The sequence below is a fragment of the Panulirus ornatus genome, chromosome 2, assembly GCF_036320965.1.
Source record: "Panulirus ornatus isolate Po-2019 chromosome 2, ASM3632096v1, whole genome shotgun sequence".
In the NCBI taxonomy this organism is placed as follows: Eukaryota; Metazoa; Arthropoda; class Malacostraca; order Decapoda; family Palinuridae; genus Panulirus; species Panulirus ornatus.
The window spans coordinates 23,913,943-23,933,942 of record NC_092225.1 but is presented as its reverse complement, the minus strand read 5'-3'; the positions used below and the strand labels follow the sequence as shown (position 1 = coordinate 23,933,942).

At 43.9% G+C, this 20,000-nt stretch overlaps 1 protein-coding gene across 1 annotated transcript in view; it reads left to right on the top strand.

The window, feature by feature from the left end:
- The window catches only part of LOC139754338 (chaoptin-like), a 364,266-nt gene that overhangs the window by 32,911 nt on the left and 311,355 nt on the right, over positions 1-20,000 (top strand). The window lies entirely within an intron of this gene.

Genomic DNA, 20,000 nt, shown 5'->3' with positions numbered 1-20,000 from the left:
GACGCATTAATCAGCACCACCTTTCCTCGCACACACACATACACGGACATGAAGCTACCCGTCCGTCAACATTACTTCATATATATATATATACTTTGTGTGTGTGTGTGTGTGTGTGTGTGTGTGTGTGTGTGTGACTGTGTTAACTAGAGTATTAAGACGACGCTAGTGACGATGGGTGCGACCCCTGAACACAGTGGCACGACCCCTAAACTACAGCGCTACGACCTTTGAGCACCATGGTACGACCCACTTTTGGTGCTGCAAAACGACCCTTGAGCACGACGGTCGACACGCCCCTGGGATGGGATGGTGCGACCTTTGAGCACAGAGGGACACAGTACCCTTTGAGCAGGATAAGCACGACTCCCCTTTGGGGACTTCAGTACAACGACACTTTGGGCACGACGGTACGACTCCTGGGTGTCGTGGCGTAACGTGTGACTTGACCCTTTTTCATATGTGTTCACCGCACGCTGACGACCCCTCGCACTCGACGTTATGAACTCGGCAGAGACTGGCCCACACAGGCGGCAGTGCCGAATTGAATTGAATGGTGAGAGGACACACGGAGATACTGCCATCTAGGCTCACTTCACTGTCGCCCACCTTGCTGCCTCACTTCACCAAAGACTTCAGCAGTAATCAAGATGAGTGTGTACATCTAGTAATTAAGATCAGTGTGTACATCAAGTGATTAAGATGAGGGTGTACATCTAGTAATGAAGATGAGTGTGTACATCTAGTAATTAAGATGAGGGTGTACATCTAGTAATTAAGATGAGTGGGTACATCTAGCAATTAAGATGAGTGTGTACATGGACTTGCGAATGATGCACGATGGGGGGAAGGTCAGGGAGGGTGGCGCCTCTTTCCATGTGTTTTCGAACGTTTCAAACTAGTATAGACTCTCGGGCGAGCGATGCACACATCAGCTTGTGTGCGGTTATTTAACGATCAGTCACGTTCCTCTCCATTTGTTCTTCCTGATTAGATACACATGTCATATTTCTACCTGCTTTCTTGTGAGCCTAATTTATCTATTGCCCTCTGGTGTCGCCTCATGGGTGTTATTTGCTGTGCATGTTTTGCTCTGTTCGAGCAGGGGTTCGTTCAGGAGAAGCTTCGCAGCTGTTGGGCTCTGCCGTTTCACGTCAGCTAAGGAATACGTGTCTTTGCGAAAGGTGTAGAGATGCTGCTGTGTGAGCACGATGAGATAGGTCGCAGTGTTCAGGGAAGATGAAAATGCTACCGCTCAGAATACCAAGAAATATTGCTCTTAAAAGAGAATAGATTATCTTTGTACTAAAACAAGATATTGGCTTTAATGATCGCTAAAACAGAATATTTTCATGATAAAGAAAAGTGATATGAATGTGATCTGGCAAAAACATACAATTATGCTCTTCAGTAAAAGTGAAAATTACGGTAGACGAGAATTCTCAGCCGAAAAATCAAGCTTGTCAGAAAACATTTTCTTTTCTACATTCGTTCATCTTAACGTGTGTGTGTGTGTGTGTGTGTGTGTGTGTGTGTGTGTGTGTGTGTATTATTCTATTTTCTTTCTCTCTTCTTCTTCTTCTGTCTTGTTTACCATCACTCTGGCCGTGCATCCTTGACAGCCGCGGGTGCCAACGTGTCTCATTCGGCCACTTCTGCATAGTTGTGCCGAGGTGTGTGTGTGTGTGTGTGTGTGTGTGTGTGTGTGTGTGTGTGTGTGCTGGGGAGGCGGGTGGGGAAGCATTCCCCGATCTTACCTGCTTACATTTGCATACATTCTTCCTCTGACGGTGTGTTTTTTCCCTTCCCTCTCTCCTGCCTGCCTGCCTGGTGAGAGGGAGGGAGCGAGGGATGTTGATTCTGCCGCCAACGTCTCTCTCTCTCTCTCTCTCTCTCTCTCTCTCTCTCTCTCTCTCTCTCTCTCTCTCTCTCTCTCTCTCTCTCACACACACACACACACACAGGCTCACTCTTGAGTTCCAAGCTGAATTTTGATAAGATATACCGCCTCAAGTGTGGGGGGGTCTGCTGATTTAATATTCATGTATCATACTCAGTGTGTCTGTGTCTGGACACACACACACACACACACACACACACACACACACACACACACACACACACACACACTACAGAGAGGCACTGGTCCGGCAGGTGAACACGTATGCAACAGCACTTGGCACTTCACCACGTCACCGCTGGCTGGCCCAAACCCCGTGTGCCACACGGCCCTTTTCCCCACCTCGGGGGAATTAACGACGCACCATTCACACTGGAAGTCATAGCAGATGTGTGTACGATGACTGGGACACGTCCCTTTTTTTATTATTATTTTTTTATTATCATTTTTTATTATTATTATTATTATTAATATTATTATTATTATTATTATTAATATTAATATTATTATTATTATTATTATTATTTTTATTATTATTTTATTATTTTTTTTTTGTTTGAGTAACAACTGTCAACATTCTCTCTCTCTCTCTCTCTCTCTCTCTCTCTCTCTCTCTCTCTCTCTCTCTCTCTCTCTCTCTCTCTCTCTTCCCCTTACACACACACACACACACACACACACACACACACACACACACACACACACAGACACACACCCACCTCCTCCGCCACTCAGCCTGGTGAAGCATTACCAATGCAGATAAACCAGGATACACGTACGTACGGGACGCTGAAGCTTCCTCCTCCCTTCCTGGCCAGCCTCCGTTGGTACTACTGCCGCTGCTATCCACACCGCCTGGAATAATTTACAATTGTAAATACAACTGTAAATATACAGACGCTAGGGAGATTGTTATGCCTCGCCAGAGACACTCCAGATGGGAAAGATAAATAGTATTATTTTGGGGGGAGGGTAGTGATGATGGTGGTGGAGGAGGTAGCGAATATATTTTTTTTTTTTTCTTTTTTTTTTTCCTTTCGTTCGTAATGGGAAAGTGTGATTTTTTCCCCACATGATCTTGAGGAAAAAGAGAGAAAAAATTTATTTTATTATTCTAAGGATTTTTTTTTTTTTTAGAGATTTTTTGTGAGATTCTCTTTTTTTTTCCCTTTTCGTGTGGATTATTTCCATACTCAGTTAACTACCCATTTACGTATCGATCTTTCTCTCACACACCTCTGCCGACAGCGTCGTTCACGACGCGTCCCCCCGGTCCGTCCCCCCTCTCTCCACGCAGACCCAGCATGGCTCTGGGTCAGGGTGTGCTGGCCCACAGTCACACCCCAAGTGTTCTCCGTGGCTCTGCCGCCGGGAGTGGTGTCGCGCGCGCGCGCGGTAATACGGCTACCTTACCACGGCCGTCCCGTGCCTTCACCTGATGGTGTAGTGTGACCTATTGTCTTCCTTTACACGGTGGGAGGGAGGGAGGGGAGCGGGCGGGAGGGAGGGAGGGGAGGCGGGGGAAGAGAGAGAGGGGGGGCGGGGGGAGAGGGGAGGCAGGCAGGATGTTTTTTAATTTTGGTAAAAGGGGGGGGGAAGGGAAGGAGGGGAGGAAAGAGGGGTGTGTGTGGGGGTGGAGGGGGATTTAGGCTTTACTCACGTGATTGTGGTGAGGGATGGAGGTGGCCACGGTTTTTTTTTTGGGGGGGGAGGGGAGAAAGAAGGGGGGGCGGGTTATCCGTCTATGGGAGAGGTGGGGTTGTGCGGGTTCGTGTTGTTGTTGTTCTTGTTGCCGTGGTACCGCTGACGAGGTTTCGCTCAGTTTGTGCGTTGGTGTCGCGTCTGAGGGTTGTGTACTCTAGTATGGTAACACTAGCAGAGGTTGCTATTCCGGTGTGGTAATAGTGGTAAGGGTTGGTAATCTGGCTTGGTCAACACTGGCTTGGTACTCTGATGTGGTAACCGTGAGAGAGAAGAGAGAGAGAGAGAGAGAGAGAGAGAGAGAGAGAGAGAGAGAGAGAGAGAGAGAGAGAGAGAGAGATCGGTACTCTGATGTGGTAACTGTGTCGGTGGCGGCGATGCTCCTGTGTGGTAACGGTGGTTGACAACACGGGCAGGTGTATGTGTGTGTGTGTGTAGGTGTGTGTGTGTAGGTGTGGTGGGGTTAAGTCAGGTGTGATGCCCACACCAGACTGGGTGATCAGTGTTGTCTAACGTGTGCCACCTGCCTGCTCCATGCATACCTAAAATTCCCATGAATATTATTTTCCCGTAACCCTGTGCCACATTGTCTGGGTTCTGAGAAGGGCACATACCTTACCCAGGTCAACCAGACACGGCCGCTAGTGAGGTGTGTGTGTGTGTCTGTTTGTCTGTGTGTGTGTGTGTGTGTGTCTGTGTGTCTGTTTGTCTGTGTGTGTGTGTGTGTGTGTGTGTGTGTGTGTGTGTGTGTGTGTGTGTGTGTGTTTGTGTGGGAAGGAGGAAAAGAAAAAGTATTCGCTTTTCTTCAGTTCATCATCAGTTCGTGTAAAAATATAAGAATATTGTTTGTTTTCTTCGTAAGAATGATTATTTTGTTTTTTGAGTTTTTGATGTGCTCAGTAATGGTAGGTGAGGAGATTGGTGATTGTAGATAGATAGATAGATAGATAGATAGATAAATAGGTAGATAGAAAGATACCAGGTCAGCAGACAGCAGGCTCGAGGTCTATACCGTGTGTGATGTCTTCGTTCATTCCCGTCTTGTTGAACCATTACCTTTAAAGACAGGTGTTGGGGGGGCCTTCGTTTAGTCTCGTCTCGTTAAACAATGGCCCCTCCCCGCGAGTCGGGTTCTGGGAGGTTTCGTTTCCCACACAGATTGGGAGGGGCGGGCGGGCGGGCGGGCGGGCGGGGGGTGTAATTGGGTGGAAGGCGATGGATGACTGCGCGGGTGTGTTGTTGTGATGGAGGTGGGAGGGAGAGGGAGGGGATATTGACCCCCTGCTAGACAGAGCAGAATACTCGATTATACCTCACAGGGTAGTATATATATATATATATATATATATATATATATATATATATATGGGCACATGGAGAGAATGAGTGAGGAAAGATTGACCAAGAGGATATATGTGTCGGAGGTGGAGGGAACGAGGAGAAGTGGGAGACCAAATTGGAGGTGGAAAGATGGAGTGCAGAAGATTTTGTGTGATCGGGGCCTGAACATGCAGGAGGGTGAAAGGAGGGCAAGGAATAGAGTGAATTGGATCGATGTGGTATACCGGGGTTGACGTGCTGTCAGTGGATTGAATCAGGGCATGTGAAGCGTCTGGGGTAAACCATGGAAAGCTGTGTAGGTATGTATATTTGCGTGTGTGGACGTATGTATATACATGTGTATGGGGGTGGGTTGGGCCATTTCTTTCGTCTGTTTCCTTGCGCTACCTCGCAAACACGGGAGACAGCGACAAAGCAAAAAAAAAATATATATATATATTTATATATATATATATATATATATATATATATATATATATATATATATATATATGTATATGATATAGGTACTTTAAAACATAGGTAATCAGTATATCATTTATCACTTTCAGTGCAAACTAGAGTACTTTGACTTACATTATACAGAAGTGGGGGGAATTACTCCGTTAACAGATATACAGAAATGAATGAAACCATTTAGCTAAATGGCATAAATGATAGCTTTCGATGCAGTTTAGTTTCATACATGAATTCGCAATTTGTCATTTATTGCTTCTGCAAAAAATAAAAATAAAAGTCATTACATTGCATCTATTATGAAATATAGGATAAGTTACTGTATAATAATGGTTATATATATATATATATATATATATATATATATATATATATATATATATATATATATATATATATATGTATATATATATATATTGGGCAAACTTTAAGTAGAAAGATAACAATTGTGGCACCATTACCCCCTCCAGCTCATCACACATGACCCCAGTGTGAGGGAAGAACGGACGTAGAAAATTGTCAGTAGAATTATTCATCTTAACCGTGTTAATCAAAGACCTTCGTCTCATTTCTTCTCTTTACGATCCACTCTCACCCCGGCAATAAGATTTAGCGCCACGCAGCTGCTCATAGCCTTGCTTATATGAGATTTCAATTTTCTCCTCTTTCAACCGTGCTGGGGGGTGTCGGGAGCGGCTGAGAGGGTAAAGAGATCCACACACCCGTAACTTGTCCCTCACAGGGATTAAGGGGAGGATGATTAATCCCACGGTTTCCCGTACGGTAGACGGAGCAGTGAGGGGGTGGGAGGGAATAGAGGGAGGGAGGGAGGGAATAGATAGAGGGAGAAGGAGGGAGGTGAAGGGAAAAGGGTGAGCCTCGTCAGGAGGGACACAAGATTAGTGTAATGTAGTCTTGGAGCGTCACTCCCATCCATCGCGTTTGTGGTCCAGTCCACACTCTTAACACCCGCCACCCCTACCACGGGAGACGGGGACGTCACGCGCGCGCGTGACGTTCCAAGGAGCGTTCCAGCGGAGGAGACAGAGAGAGAGAGAGAGAGAGAGAGAGAGAGAGAGAGAGAGAGAGAGAGAGAGAGAGAGAGAGAGAGAGAAGAGTCTCCCAGACCCACCCACCTCCGTCCTGGACGACCGTGGACGGAAGAAGGTCTGTTATAATACGGGACATTATTAGCAGGAGACAGTAATATAGGAATATTAAAGCTAAGAAGGAGTTTGCGAGGTCGTAAGCTCAGGGGGAACTCGCGCTATCGAGCAGATTATGAGATCAGAAAGTTTTATGATATCGGGAAAAGTTAGTCCCCGGGTTAGGGGAATTATGAGCGTATGAGGATTAGAATATCTCATGATCATGAGTCGCCCAGCTTTGTGAGGCAAAAGGGCCGGAGGTGTGTGAGTTTAAGCAGGGCTTCGCTGCTGCAAGGCCAGGGGCTGGGGGGTTGGGGGGGGTTTTAAAGGTTAAGTTCCCCTTGCACAGACAGACGGACTTTTAAGCGGTCGTCTGAAACCCCCCTTTGGTACGACCCTTGGGTATAGTGGGCCGGGCTTTCAACGCGACAGTTGAGGATCATATGGTCGCATCCGGGTCCCAGGATTGACCTGGATGTTAATGACATAAGGTTTTTTCATGAGGTTGTAGGATTATCCTCATCCGTACACACCCAAGTTACCTCGTATATCATCGGCGAAGGTTCCACACCGGCAGTCTCTCTCTCTCTCTCTCTCTCTCTCTCTCTCTCTCTCTCTCTCTCTCTCTCTCTCTCTCTCTATCTCCCCTCTCATAACCCTTTCCTTTTCCTCCTCTCTCTGTTATTCTCCTCTTCCGTCCCCTAACCTATATGGAACCGTTTGTTGTTTGGGTGAACTGTGCTCATATATTTATACGTTATCTTCCGCTCGCCAGTAGCCATTGCCCCCGGTGTCTGCACCCGAGTGCTGGCTGCCTGTGTGACCCCCGCCAGAAGGGAGACCAGACAACACGTCCTGTGGCGTCTTGTTCCTCCTCTTCCTCCTCCTTCTCCTCCTCCTCCTCCTCCTCTCCCACAAGTTAACCCAACAGTAAACATCAAGTACTTAGCCCGATGGTCAAGTTATGGGCCTTAACCTCGGCCTAAGAACAGATTTACGGCACTAAAAGTTGACTTGATGGTGTATACGCTTGCAGTGAAACTCGATAATAGTAAACTTGATAAACTCGAGGCACTTACAACTGACTTGATCTTGAAATCGGGGCGCGTGAGAGTTAGCAGTAAGTGCTTTCAGTGAGATTGGTGCTTTGCTTGTAACTGAAAACAGAAGAGTGACTCGATGTAAGGGACAGTATTAGCAAGACGAGAGCACTTTACTTTTAAACTACTTAAAGTGACAGTGGCACACTTTATAAGTTCGTCTTGCACTTCTTAAGGTAAGATGGCGTACTTTAAACTTTTAGTGACCGGTGATACGCTTATGATGATCATGATGTAGGTGTGTTGAGCTGGTTTGATGGCGCTGTCTGACCATCTGTTTTGCCCGCTATCGTTTACCCGATAAGTCTCCCGTGTGTATTATGATGATGAGTTCGTAAACAGAACCTCGAGAAGGCGTTGTGATAACACTCTCTCCTCCTTTCAGGTTCCTCCGCAGCTCTCTCTCTCTCTCTCTCTCTCTCTCTCTCTCTCTCTCTCTCTCTCTCTCTCTCTCTCTCTCTCTCTCTCTCTCGTAAAGACTTCCTCCTTTCATTCTTCTATGGATAGGTTGGGTGTTCCCTCTGCATCAGTCCACAGAAAATCTCCCTCCTATCTATCTTTCCCTGAATATGTCTTGCATCCGTCGTCTCTCCGTAAACTGGCTTCGACGCACGTCCCTTCGTATACGGTTGCTACAAGCGTTCCCTCATTGACGGTTCCTAGATGCGCCTCTCCATAAACACCTTTCCCAAGTACGGGGTGGATGAGAAGATGTTTACGTACACACAACACGCGCTCACGGTGCCCTAAAGGGACATGTGACCACGCCGAACAACTTCACTCTCTTCCCCTTCCTTCCCTCCCTCCCTTTTTGAGCACGATGGTATGACCCTTGGGTATGATGGCGTTGAGCCTTTGGTTCGAACTCTCTCTGAAGGCCTGGTCGAAGTCCGGGCCGATCATGCCCAAGGGGCGCGCGGTCGTGCTCTCAAGGGTCGTGGCGTCGTGCTCGGAGGCTGCGCTCTCACGCTGTGGTCACTCCGGCCGTTGCAGTGTCCAGTTTCGGGCACCAGCCAGGCCCGTGACACACACAGAGAAGAGCGTTTCGGAGACAAGAGTATCCGTGACCGGCCGCTGAAATAGGTTTGATTTACGTGGTAAAATAAGTGGTCGCTCGTGAAATAGGGTGTCAGAAATAGGTCGAGGCAGCCCCTCTCCCAGAATTGGTTGTCACGGAGGATAGGCTGAATTCGCCGGTAAAATAGGCCATGTCGTTTGAAATAGGTCGCGTCTGCGTTTAGGATAGTCGAGGTCCCCTTGATTGATAGGTTGAGTTACATGTAAGAATTGGAGGATGATTATGTGCCTCTCTCTCTCTCTCTCTCTCTCTCTCTCTCTCTCTCTCTCTCTCTCTCTCTCTCTCTCTCTCTCTCTCTCTCTCTAGATCCTTCGTGTCTCAAAAAAAGAGAGAAAGAGAGCCAGGTGAGGAGTGTGGAGCACCAGGACACACACACACACACACAGCTAGCACACCGTCCTACATCATCCCTCCATCAGACTTATTCATGGGGCGTTTCTGGGTTCTCTTGTATATGTAGATATTTGATGTCAATGGCGGTATCCACGCCAGTCAAGTCTTCAACCTTTGACAATGACAGGGGAAAGCTCCTATGTGTGTGTGTGTGTGTGTACTTTTTTAACTCCCCTGTGATGTGTACTTTAACATTCATGAGCTGACGATTGCATATATATCATGTCTGATTGTCTATTTATTTATCTCTATCTATCTATCTATCTATATATATATATATATATATATATATATATATATATATATATATATATATATATATATATATATATATATATATATATATGTGTGTGTGTGTGTGTGTGTGTGTGTGTGTGTGTATTGACATTAATCCTGTACTATAAACACTACTTCATATGCGAAATATAAACTGTGACCTTCTCTGATACAAATCTGTATTCTGTGTACATTAATTTCCCATCCATTAAGGCACATTTTCCTCCATTTTTCACCGTATTGTTCGCCCCAAGTTTTATGGAACTGGAAATAAAAATGAAAACTTTCCCCCCAGCGAGCCGAACCCGTTTTCTATTAAAGTTTATAATTTGCATTTGTCTTAAAACTTTGAATATATATATATATATATATATATATATATATATATATATATATATATATATATATTATATATATATATATATATATATATATATATATATATATATATATATATATATATATATATATATGGTGAGTGGAATTTCTGTGGTTTAATTCCCTTCATTATTTTGTATTTTTTTCAGAATAATTCAGATATTTCATTGGTGTAAAAATAAATGTATGGACAGATTGCATACATTCCTTTTACAACTTTTGGTGTAAATGACCTGATTTTTTTTTTTTTTTGTATATATATATGAGATTATCTTATTGAGTCTCTCTCTCTCTCTCTCTCTCTCTCTCTCTCTCTCTCTCTCTCTCTCTCTCTCTCTCTCTCTCTCTCTCTCTCTCTCTGCCCGTCTAAGATATCCTTATATCTTTATCCGTCTCTCTGTTTACTCCATTATCTCCTTATCATCTGTATCTGCTTGTCTCTCTGTCATCCAGCTCTCTTTTCATCCAGTCATCTCTGGTGTATCGGTCTGTCTATCTATATATCTATCCATGTCTCTGTCTATCTGTCGATCTCTCTCTCTATATGTATATATTCATGAGGAGGGACAGACCATGGCTGGCAATGTTCTTGTTGACCCCCCCTCAACAGAAAAGATCCGAGATTCCCCCGGGCAACGCCTCTCGGGTATGACATATCACACATTATGTCGGGTGTGGAGGTTGTAGGGAGGAGGAGGTCGTGAACCTCTGAGGTTGTGTAGGCTTGCCGAGGTGGAGGGTTGTAGCGGGGTTGGAGACGGTTGTCATGGAGTGATAGAGGCCTAGTGTGGTAGTAGTGATGGTTATGATGGTGATAATCATGATAATTGTAATGATAATGATAATGATGATAATGATAATTGTAATGATGATAATAATGATGATGTTGATAATGATAACAAGATGATAATGACAATATTAATGATGATTATGATAGTAAAGAAGATAATGATAATGATATGATAGTGACGATGATAATGATAATAGTGATAATTGATTATTATTATTATTATCATTATATTTACTTAATGATTTAGAGAAATGTTTCATGATTTCTAGGTTGGTTGTCTGCACTATATATGCTCTTGCCAACAACATTTCGTGTGAGGTTTTTGGATTTTATTGAACCAATTTATTTCTTATTTTTTTTTTGTAAAAGTTATAAATATGGGCAGCGTTTCTTGATCATGTAAGAAAACTACTTTTGTGGCTTATAAAGTCCAGAGGTGTAGGGTATCTATGTTATTTTTTTTTATATTGTCATTATAGACTTATTAAGATTGTATGTTTTGGTAACAGATGCATGAATTTCTGTTGTTCTGTTGCTTTCTTTAACATTCTGAGCACAAGGGTACGACCCTTGAACACTGTGGTACGACGGGGCATGACGGTACGACCCTTGAACACTGTGGTACGACGGGGCATGACGGTACGACCCTTGAACACTGTGGTACGACGGGGCATGACGGTACGACCCTTGAACACTGTGGTACGACGGGGCATGACGGTACGACCCTTGAACACTGTGGTACGACGGGGCATGACTGTACGATCCTTGAACATGATATCCCTAACCTTTGACCTGTCCATCATAAGGGTCAGGTCAGAGTGCAAGATCTTTTATATACTCAAGGGTCGTACCGCCGTGCCTAAGGGTCTTAACACAGTGTCAAGGGGTCGTACCGTCATGGTCAAGGGTCGCACGACTGCTCAGGGGTCTTAACACAGTGTCCAAAAGTTGCACCGTCCTGCTCAAGGGTCGTACCGTCGTGCTTAAGGGTCGTAACGTCATGCTTAAGGGTCGTACCGTCCTGCTCAAGGGTCGTTCCGTCCTGCTCAAGGGTCGTACCGTCATGCTCAAGGGGTTAATGCAGGAGGACGACTGTGTAACTGTAAAGTGTTCCGATAATTAACGAAGTTGAAAAAAAAAAATGATCCAGAGCAATTTAGTGGCTGCGGATGTAATTAAAAAGTTCTTGTTTATTTTCTAATTAGTGCGAGGTACTTGTGTTGGGTGGCAGACCTCCTGCTTCAAAGTGCTTCTCCTGCGCTTTCATATATATATATATATATATATATATATATATATATATATATATATATATATATATAGAGAGAGAGAGAGAGAGAGAGAGAGAGAGAGAGAGAGAGAGAGAGAGAAATGAATGGATAAACAGGTAGAAAATGGATGGACGAATAGCTAGAAAGATAGATAGAAATTTAAGTCCTTACAATCTTTATGAAACTCCCACAACGCTTAGGAAGCAGGCCACGTCCACCGGGTGGGACGACAGGTCATAAAGTGCCGTGATCACGTGTGTGTGTGTGTGTGTGTGTGTGTGTGTGTGTGTGTGGTGGGGAGGGAGGAGGTGGATCTGATGTCTTCATTATGGCTGTTGCATCGTATGTCCGTGAAGGCTCCTGGGATGTGTGGTGTTGGTGGGGCGGAGCGGGCGGTGTTTGCGTAACTGCAGGGGACGGCTTACGTCCTGGGGTGTAAACGGGAGAGTGTGACTCGCATGTGTCTGGGGAGTGTAGTTGAATGCGTAGGGTACGTCTGGTGAGTTTGGGAGAGTTCGATCGTCCAGTGCCACGCCCGGGTTTAGTGTTCCGTGTGTATTTATAGTGTCGGGGGATATTTTACTGTCCGCTGGGGATATTTGTGAGTAGAGAGGGGGGCGCGTGCAGGGGGCAAGTTATAGAGTGGCTTGGCCGGGAGGTGGTGGTGGTTTAGTACTGCTGCTGCAGGGGTATATAAAGTGCCGGGCCATGTTTAGGTAGGAGGATGGTACTGCTTCACTGGTGGAGGTGTTCGTTCGAGTGTATGTGTGTCGGCAGGCGGTTACTGGGTGTCCCCGCGCGTTCACAATCTGTGTAGTCTGCAGATTTGATCTCTCTCTCTCTCTCTCTCTCTCTCTCTCTCTCTCTCTCTCTCTCTCTCTCTCTCTCTCTCTCTCTCTTCCACATGAGAGGGTGGAAGACCAGGTGGATGTGGCCTTGTTTAGAGAGAGTGGAGCAGAGGAATTTGATTGAAGTAGGATGTTTGAGGGGATTCATTTGCTTGTCCCAACCTGGTGCCAGTTACACTCATTGTGTGTATGTGTGTGTGTGTGTGTGTAAACTGGGAATTAACCTAAATAATTTCGCCCTCGCACGAAGACATAAAATCTTCACAGTTGATGAGGTGCGGCCGAGTGACGAGCAGCGTGCCGATGATCCATCTTTCAGTAGTCGAGTCGCACAGTAGAATGTCACAGACGATCCGGTGATGTAAAATGAAGATATGATCAACGATCCGCGTCGCACGTCTGTCACGGGCTACTACATTAGTAATGGTTGGGTGGATATGGGAAGAGAAAAACTCACACACGAGTGCCTGTCTGTCCTCTTGAGGTAGACCAGCTCTCTCTCTCTCTCTCTCTCTCTCTCTCTCTCTCTCTCTCTCTCTCTCTCTCTCTCTCTCTCTCTCTCTCTCTCTATCTTAACGAGTGCCTGTCCTCTTGAGGTAGACCAGCTCTCTCTCTCTCTCTCTCTCTCTCTCTCTCTCTCTCTCTCTATATATATATATATATATATATATATATATATATATATATATATATATATATATATATATCTATCTATCTATCTTAACGAGTGCCTGTCCTCTTGAGGTAGACCAGCTCTCTCTCTCTCTCTCTCTCTCTCTCTCTCTCTCTCTCTCTCTCTCTCTCTCTCTCTCTACAGCCTAGAGAGAAAGAGAAAAAAGAAAGAGAGAAAGATGGTGCATGGTGATGTGTGTGTGCGTGTTCACAAACTGAGGAGGGCATCCAGATTAATGTGGTCGGGAGGGAGTGAGGGAGACAGTTGTATCGCTAATAATGCCGTGGGATATATGTATATAGAATAGATAGATAAATAGATATGCGACAGATATACATACACGGGACTCGTGCAAGAAAACTTTGAAAGGCTGTTTAACGTACGACCTGGAGGAACGAGGAACGTTTCGTAACCAGTGAAGACACATTTCAAACACAACTTTGTATGTGGTCGAAGTCACTCCCACACCAGACCTGGGTTTATGATTATCTGGTGTGTGTGTGTGTGTGTGCCTGTGTGTGTGTGGGGGTGGCGGGAGAGACGGACGGGATTATTAATGAGACAAGATGTGCGCTACGTGCGCTAACGCTTGCTTTGTATCGGTATCATCTCGTCTTATGCAGGCAGGTAGGCAGGTAGACTCTCTCTCTCTCTCTCTCTCTCTCTCTCTCTCTCTCTCTCTCTCTCTCTCTCTCTCTCTCTCTCTCTCTCTCTCTCTCTCTCTCTCTCTCTCTCTCTCTCTCGTAGGAAGGCAGAGGCCACCACCGACCAGGGAGGTATATTTAGCGGTACTTCTACTACTACTACTACTACTACAACCACCACCACCACCTCCTCCCCTGCCAGAATGGGTACCAGGGAGGGTTAGTGAGCCACCCAGCCAGCCAGCCAGCCCTTCAGTTTGGCTGTTAGTTTTTCTACTCCTTTCATTCAGGTAGCTGCTGATGTGTGTGTGTGTGTGTGTGTGTGTGTGTCTCTCTCTCTCTCTCTCTGCCTCACCCACACGTGGGGTGCTGGCTGTCAGGCCACAAACATACAATCCCAACCACCTCACACATGACACTAGACAACACGTGAACTCGCACGCCACCACCTGTTTGACACAACTCCAGATTTTCCTGCGGTGAGTGCTACGCGCCCGCCTTGCCCTTTCTATGGCCAAATCTCGTCGTTAAAGTGTAATGTATATATATATATATATATATATATATATATATATATATATATATATATATATATATATATATATATATATCTTTCTTTCAAACTATTCGCCATTTCCCGCATCAGCGAGGTAGCGTTAAGAACAGAGGACTGGGCCTTTACCTGACCCAATTCTCTGTTCCTTGTTTTGGAAAATTAAAAAAAAAACGAGAGGGGAGGATTTCCAGCCCCCCGCTCCCTCCCCTTTTAGTCGCCTTCTACGACACGCAGGGAATACGTGGGAAGTATTCTTTCTCCCCTATCCCCAGGGAATATATATATATATATATATATATATATATATATATATATATATATATATATATATATATATATATACGTACCAGGGGCAATTTTTTTCTAAATGGGAAAGAAATTTACATCTCGGGGTTCGCGCCAGTTTGTTTAGCTGGCTTCATAAAAATGCCTCAGACACTCCAGCTCTGGAGAGGAATGGTCGGCTCACCAACACACACACACACACACACACACACACACACACACACACACACACGTCTCCTTACCGAAACACGACCATGACGGATTTAGGAAATGTTTACATATATATATATATATATATATATATATATATATATATATATATATATATATATATAGATAGATAGATAGATAGATAGATAGATAGATAGATGGATATAGATAGATAGAAAGATAGATAGATAGATAGATAGATAGATGGATATAGATAGAAAGATAGATAGATAGATAGATAGATAGATAGATAGATGGATATAGATAGATAGAAAGATAGATAGATAGATAGATAGATAGATAGATGGATATAGATAGATAGATAGATAGATAGATAGATATAGGGTTTGAGGCGGAACACAGGAGGGGAGGTTTCCTAAGGCATTCTCAGTTTGACTGATCATATTTGTTGTTAATTCTGTTTACACCTAATAGAACACGACTTTCAGAAAGTAACGTAATTACTTTTTTTTTTCCCCGTGTATTTGTTTCTTTTCTGTACAGTTCTAACGTTAATGTAATTGCTTCTGTGAATACGTCGCGTGAAGCGAGGTCTTTCAAGGTAATTTTGTTGTTGTCTTTGTTGTTGTTGTGGTCTGTTCCTCATTCCTCCCGGGTTATTTGTCTCTCCACCTTTCCATATTTCCCCTGGTCATTCCTCACTCTCCCACGACCCCGTAAGGCCTGGTAATTGATTATCTGTGATTACATTTGGTCATTGTTGGAGGCACGTAGTCATTCCTTTGCTCCACTCTCTCCTCATTCCTCCACCTAGTAGTCATTTCTCATTTCCTCCTGGACATTCCTCATTCCTCCACCTAGTAGTCATTTCTCATTTCCTCTTGGACATTCCTCATTCCTCCACTTAGTAGTCATTTCTCATTTCCTCCTGGACATTCCTCATTCTCCACCTAGTAGTCATTTCTCATTTCCTCCTGGACATTCCTCATTCTCCACCTAGTAGTCATTTCTCATTTCCTCCTGGACATTCCTCATTCCTCCACCTAGTAGTCATTTCTCATTTCCTCCTGGACATTCCTCATTCCGCCTGTTCCGCGCGCCGGCCCCCGGGCCCGCTGAATTACGCCCTGCGGAACATTTTTGTGAGTTTTCCAATTTGGATTCGCCGACGTCGCGTCTCTGGCCGTCAACGCTGGCTGAACCTGGCGTGGTGTGTTAATGATGTCGCGGAGCGGGGGGGTCGAGTCGGCCATGCCGGCTGTGGTACACACACACACACACACACACACACACACACACAACACACAGTACCTGTCCAAACCAGGTGTCCAGATTATCCACTGTTCTCGAGGGGAGGATGTACAGCTAGGGCACATCCGGCCCTGTGCACAACAGGCTGCCTCCAGTGTCTATCCCTCTTTACTGGTAGATTAGCTCTGTGATCTACTTCTGCAGTCTCATATTGGCTTTTAATCTACTCTTGTCGTCCGAGATTTGCTTTCAAATCTGCTCCTTGAGCCACAGTTAGCTTTCTAATCCACTCCTTCAGCCACGCTTAGCTTTCTAATCCACTCCAATAGTGGGAGTTTAGCTTTCCAAACAACTCGTGTAGCCTAACTTTCTAATTCGTTCTTTGAGCTTCCCTGTAGCTTTCTAATCCACTCCCCATGGTGTCAAATTAGCCTTCTTATTCACACTTATAGTCTTACATTAGCTTTCTCTTCCACCGCTATAATCTGAGTTTAGCTTTCTAAGTCACTCCTGTAGCCTTAAGTCAGCTTTGTAATCCACTGTTGTCGACCCATAGTAGCTTTCTAAGTCACTCACTCCTTTAGCCCTTTGATCAGCATTTCTTTTAATCCATTCCTTTAGCCTCCGCCCAGCCTTTCAAATCCACACCCTCAATCAGAGATTAGCTCTCCGATCCTCTCCTGAAGTCTCGAGCAAGCTTTCTGATACTCCTCTGTGGTGTTCAGACACAATGTTGTTTTTTTTCTAATCCGCTTCCATGAATTGCCAAGCAGGTTTCCCATCCTGTCCTGCAGCCTCCAGTCCGTTCCTTATTGTATTGTAGCCTGTCTCCTGTCATCTACCTGAGTCAGGGTAGTAAAGTGCCTTTATATATATATATTATCCCTGGGGATAGGGGAGAAAGAATACTTCCCACGTATTCCTTGCGTGTCGTAGAAGGCGACTAAAAGGGGAGGGAGCGGGGGGCTGGAAATCCTCCCCTCTCATTATTTTTTTTTTTTTTTTTGATTTTCCAAAAGAAGGAACAGAGAAGGGGTCCAGGTGAGGATATTCCCTCAAGTTCTCTGTTCTTAACGCTACCTCGCTAACGCGGGAAATGGGGAATAGTTTGAAAATATTTTTTTTTTTTTTTTTTTTTTTTTTTTTTTTTTTTTACTTTGTCGCTGTCTCCCGCGTCTGCGAGGTAGCGCAAGGAAACAGACGAAAGAAATGGCCCAACCCCCCCCCCATACACATGTACATACACATGTCCACACACGTGTATACATACCTACACAGCTTTCCATGGTCCACCCCAGACGCCTCACATGCCTTGATTCACTCCACTGACAGCACGTCAACCCCTGTATACCACATCGCTCCAATTCACTCTATTCCTTGCCCTCCTTACACCCTCCTGCATGTTCAGGCCCCGATCACACAAAATCTTTTTCACTCCATCTTTCCACCTCCAATTTGGTCTCCCTCTTCTCCTCGTTCCCTCCACCTCCGACACATATATCCTCTTGGTCAATCTTTCCTCACTCATTCTCTCCATGTGCCCAAACCATTTCAAAACACCCTCTTCTGCTCTCTCAACCACGCTCTTTTTATTTCCACACATCTCTCTTACCCTTACGTTACTTACTCGATCAAACCACCTCACACCACACATTGTCCTCAAACATCTCATTTCCAGCACATCCATCCTCCTGCGCACAACTCTATCCATAGCCCACGCCTCGCAACCATACAACATTGTTGGAACCACTATTCCTTCAAACATACCCATTTTTGCTTTCCGAGATAATGTTCTCGACTTCCACACATTTTTCAAGGCTCCCAAAATTTTCGCCCCCTCCCCCACCCTATGATCCACTTCCGCTTCCATGGTTCCATCCGCTGACAGATCCACTCCCAGATATCTAAAACACTTCACTTCCTCCAGTTTTTCTCCATTCAAACTTACCTCCCAATTGACTTGACCCTCAACCCTACTGTACCTAATAACCTTGCTCTTATTCACATTTACTCTTAACTTTCTTCTTCCACACACTTTACCAAACTCAGTCACCAGCTTCTGCAGTTTCTCACATGAATCAGCCACCAGCGCTGTATCATCAGCGAACAACAACTGACTCACTTCCCAGGCTCTCTCATCCCCAACAGACTTCATACTTGCCCCTCTTTCCAGGACTCTTGCATTTACCTCCCTAACAACCCCATCCATAAACAAATTAAACAACCATGGAGACATCACACACCCCTGCCGCAAACCTACATTCACTGAGAACCAATCACTTTCCTCTCTTCCTACACGTACACATGCCTTACATCCTCGATAAAAACTTTTCACTGCTTCTAACAACTTGCCTCCCACACCATATATTCTTAATACCTTCCACAGAGCATCTCTATCAACTCTATCATATGCCTTCTCCAGATCCATAAATGCTACATACAAATCCATTTGCTTTTCTAAGTATTTCTAAGTTTGAAAATATATATATATATATATATATATATATATATATATATATATATATATATATATATATAGATAGATAGATAGATAGATAGATAGATAGATAGATAGGCCTAAAGGCATACGAGTAACTTCAGTTTTGATAATTTTGTGTAGGGTACTTGTTGCTATGAGTATATGCACATCATATATAAGTATATTACATATATGTGTACATAAAGACAGGGAGGGGGGTTTATACCTCATGTAAATTATGTAATTAAGAAGACAATAAGTCCAGGCTGGGTGTAATATTAGGTAAGTAAGCAACAGGCCCCCCGAGGCGTGTGTGTAACAACCCATGCTGGACATAATAAAAGGGAGCGAGGTATGATGCCTTGTGTGGGGAGGTAAGGTAACATACAGCAGGAGTCTGGTCTGGTCACCCACCTTCCTCCTGGGGATAACACAGTGAAAACACTGTTACTATGAAGGTGATTCTAATTATCATTATTATGGTTGTTATACTGATTATTATTATTATTATTATTATTATTATTATTATTATTGTTATTATTATTATTATTATCATTATTATGGTTATTATAATTATTATTATTATTGTTGTTATTATTATTATTATTATTATTGTTATTACTGTTATTATTATTATTATTATTATTATTATTATTATTATTATTATTATTATCGTTATTATTATTATTATTATTATTATTATTATTATTATTATTATTATTATTATTATTATTATCGTTATTATTATTATTATTATTATTATTATTATTATTATCATTATTATTATTATTATTATTATTGTTTTTATTATTATTAGTAGTAGTATGGTTATCATTATTATTATTAGTAATGTTATCATCACCAACAATGTTATGGAAGACCTGAAAAACATATCCCCAAACTACGCCACCTTCACCATATCACCTTCCCCCCCAACCCATCCCCATCTCCAACATTGGTGGTGGAGAGAAGAGCGGAACCCCCCCCAACACACACACACACACCCCACCCACCCACCTCCACCACCACTGGCCCTTTACCTCCAGTAGTTTAACACAGGATTAACTGAGATTATGGGGGCCTAGAGGAGAGAGAGAGAGAGAGAGAGAGAGAGAGAGAGAGAGAGAGAGAGAGAGAGAGAGAGAGAGAGAGAGAGAGAGAGAGTGGAAGATGGGACAGAGGATCGATACTTTTGAGAGAGTACAATACAATATGGTAAAGGACGAGAGTTTGTAAGGAAAATGTTTGTGTTGTGTGACTA